The sequence below is a fragment of the Struthio camelus genome, chromosome 18, assembly GCF_040807025.1.
Source record: "Struthio camelus isolate bStrCam1 chromosome 18, bStrCam1.hap1, whole genome shotgun sequence".
NCBI classification, from domain to species: domain Eukaryota; kingdom Metazoa; phylum Chordata; class Aves; order Struthioniformes; family Struthionidae; genus Struthio; species Struthio camelus.
Genome location: NC_090959.1, coordinates 2,914,958 through 2,918,838, shown reverse-complemented (window position 1 = coordinate 2,918,838; position 3,881 = coordinate 2,914,958).

The window sequence follows — 3,881 nt, the reverse complement described above, 5'->3', positions numbered from 1 at the left end:
GCCGCCGCCGCCGCCGCCGCCGCCGCCGCCGCCCCCGCGCCGCATACAGCTCCCGGCGTGCCCCGCGGCGCCCCGCGGACGTGGCGCCCGGCCGCCTCCCGCAAGGCACGCTGGGACTCGTAGTCCGCGCGGGAGGGAGGCGAGGGGCACGACGGGAAGGGTGGGCACGGCCGGCGTGCGGGGAGGCGCGGCCTGCGAGCGGAACCGGGGCGCGGCATCACGCGGCGCGGTGACGTCAGGAGCCCGACCCGAGGGAGGAGGGAGCGGCGTCATGGCGGCGCGGTGCTGGCCGCGCCGGGGCCTCTGCCCTGAGCGGGGGGCGGCGGCTCGGGTCGGGGGCCGGAACCGGAGGAAAGGAGCTGGGAGGGGGGGGGGAGGCGAGGGGGTCAGCACTGCTGATGGGCGGCTCCTGCTTCCCTCGGCCGAGTCCCGCGCCGCGGCCGATGGGGGCGGCGGGAACGCAGCGCCGCGCTGGAAAATGGAGTCGCAAGTATCTCAGCCCGGGGCCCGCCTTCCCTGGGTCCCTTTAACTTCTTCGCCCTTGCTTGGATCGTACGTAAAAGTAATAAACGGCTCCCTCGCCTGCCCCCCTCTTCCCCCCCCCCCCCGGTGCTGCTGTGAAGGCAAGTTAATTAACAACACACCCGGGCAACCGCGGTGATGTTCAGCCCAGGAAGCCGCCCAAGAAAATTACTTTTGAGCAGGGTTGAACTAGTATTCTGTAAAGAAGGCCTGGATCTATACACCAAATGGTAAAGGGGAGGGAAAACAAAACTGCTTATTGGGTAAGATAGCCTTTTTGTGCCCTGAGCAAACCGGAAAGACACTGCACGGGCTAATCTAATTAAAGGCAGCCTCATTATGTACAAGGCAGGGAGACTCACAAGCGCTCTCAATTCTCATTTTTGGCATCAGTACTTCTAATGCTCTTTTTGTGGCATATCTCTAGAGAAACGCACGGGAACTCCTCGAGGAGGGGCTGTAGCGACAGCACGTTCTCTAAAAAAAGCCGCTGATGTATTTAGAAAACTCCCAGGTTTTCCATCCTCCTGTGCTTTATTGTGAGTTCAGGCCTTTCGTTCACGCATTGTTGAGCGCGCTTGGCCTATTTTCTACTGTTACTGAACATATGTAAAAGATTTCTAGAGCTCCAGTCAACACAGCATTTCATCATCCATCACTGTCCTCTGCTTAGGTATCAAAACTGGAGGCTGGAGAAAAAGCAGCGGTGGGTAGGCTTAAACTAAAACCCCACGCTAGACTGTTACAAACCGGCCGCCCTAGGGCGGTTTGGACATAGTACGTTTGAATTTGCAGTGCACTGAACAGTGCAAGTACCCCCTACGCAAGCCTGGAACCTGCAGAACAGGAGGAGCGAACAGAAACAAATCAACAGCCTACAGGAGTTTAGTAACAAAGCTTTCTAACCAGATCCTGCCTCAGTCTGCCCTGTTAACTTTGTAATATTAGATGCAGAAGAAACCAGAAAAATCCACAGAAAATAAAATGTACTGAGGCTTATAGAAACCACTCTCTGAGGTCAGGAAAGCACCCAAACTGCCAGCGTTAGAGACTGGACGAGTACAAAGGGTGATAGTGTTTTACCTGCCCTTTCCTTACTCTCAAATAAGCATCTGCTATTAGCAGACGCTGGGCACCACAGACCTTTGTTCTGATCCAGGATCAGATCCAATTCTTACCTAAATGCTGCCACTTCATCCAGGCGATGGGCCTGGCCCGTGGGGTACTACAGGAAACTTCCAGAAAACGCCAAGATGCTTCTGACAGTGGTTCCGTAAAGCTAACGATTGTGTCTGAGAGGCAGGATTGAACCAGTCTTGTGGAACGGGGCTAGGACAAAGTCGATGCTCTGAGCACACAGGGTGCACAGCACCTTAAATCTGCGTGGGATGCGCTCCGGCCTGCACTGCAGTGCACCGCTAAGCAGTGGCGAGGCTCCCCATCAAAGGAAGCAAAAATGGGATTCCTAGGGAGAATTAATTCTTTGCCTTTAGTGCCTTGGGGATGACATACTACACAGCAAAATCTCAGGTGCATTATGCCTGTGAGAAGGCTATTATCCCATTTTGGCCAGCACAGAATAGACAGAGCAGGTTGTATGCATCTTAATTGACTCTAATGTAGTTAGGTTTTCAGATGAGTTTAAAGACTGGGACAGCAAAGAAGAGAGAGAGATTTCAGAAGCTCCTGGCCTGTTGTGATGCGTCATGTTCTGTGCACGACTGTTGGCTGCGTACAGCACGTAACAGCATGTAACTCGCCCTGTCTCAGTGATAACATGTACTTTTTCTAATAAAATTCTCTTTCCCACGAGACTTCCGTCCATGTCAAAATTTAAACTGCAGGCAACATGGCTGCAGAAAAAGGTTGGGTTGTTTTTTTAAATAACTGCAATTGATTGTTTCTTTTTTTTAACCAAAAGGGAGGATAAGGCTCCAGTAGTCTCTACCGAGGCCTGCAGGGACTGCCAAGACCTGGAAGGAGCTGCGGAGCCAGCTGCCAGGAGCGCTGTTGCCCCGGTGCAGCTAGCTCAGCTGCGAAGCGGGGGGACAGCGGCTGCCACTCCTGCAGGCAGTCGCTCATCCTTCCCTCCGCAAATCCTCCGGGGTCGGAGCATCCAGCAGACATACACGAGACTCGTCCACAGAGCTTCCCAAGGCAACAGCTGCGCCATCAACCAGCCCGGTTTCCCCTCTGACCAAGGACCTCTGTTACTTTATAATCTTACGTGCAGTCACTTTGAAGTTTACTCTAAAAGAACAGTCGTTGTGGTCAAGATAAAACTCAGTGCTTGTGTTTGGCTGAAACAGCACCACACACACAAACGCACATCCAGCAAATAGCGCAGCGTCTGTCTGCCCCCGCCTCCCAAAGTCACATAGGAAGTTGTTTTGAGCCTCTGCTCTCAACTCTTAACTCCGTTCAGGGTAGCCAGCAAAAAACAGTTTGCAGCATCTCATTTAGACTGGCTGCCCTGTGATCAAGGGCTGATGGAAAGCAGAGGCCAGAAAGGAAGGGAAAGCCTCCAGACCTTTCCTCCCGGCTGACGGAGTGCTCTACCCACACATCATCATCTCAAAATAGACCTGACTGCAATGCTGCAGCAAGCACCGAGGCCACATAATGACACTGTACAGTATGGCTACAGAGGGAAGGAAAATAGGAAAAGTATATTTAGCAAACCATTTCCTGGTGACTGTTCCCCTCCCCGGCATGAGGGCCAAGTATTTAAAACAAACATTGTGGGCAAATGAACTCTGCCCTTCAAAGCAGACAAGAAATTTTGCAGAAACACATAGGTCTGTCTGGAGGTCTCTATGCAGTCAGAGCAGGATGCTCTTGCCGAGTTCTGAATATCATCGAGGATGGAGATCTCACAGCCTCTTCTGTGCCCTCGTTCCAGTGTTTCACCACCCTCTTGGTAGAGCGTGTCTTGTTTCTTTACATTGAGTCAGAATTTCCCATGTTCCAGTCTGTCCCTGTTGCCTCCTGTCCCTGTGCACCTCGAAGAAGAGCCTGGCGCCATCTTCTCTACAGCCTCCCACTGCTGGGGTAGACGGCAGTAAGGCCTCCCCTTAACTTCTTCTTAAGACTGAACAAACTCAGTTCTCTCAGCCTTTCCTCCTAAGTCCTGTGCTCCGTTTCCTAACAAACGCGGGCGGCTGGAAGTACAGAAGCATCACATAATAACGGTGAAACAAGCCGAAAGTGAGTTAGGAGGGTTTAAGAGGATGGAATTGAGCCCAAAAAACTGGTGACAGGAACCATACCAATAGGGACTGTGTGACAGCCTTCCAGGGGTGACAGTGGTCTTAGGACTGTAATTCATCATTAGGCTGGCTGCAGTCTGGGGGAACCTG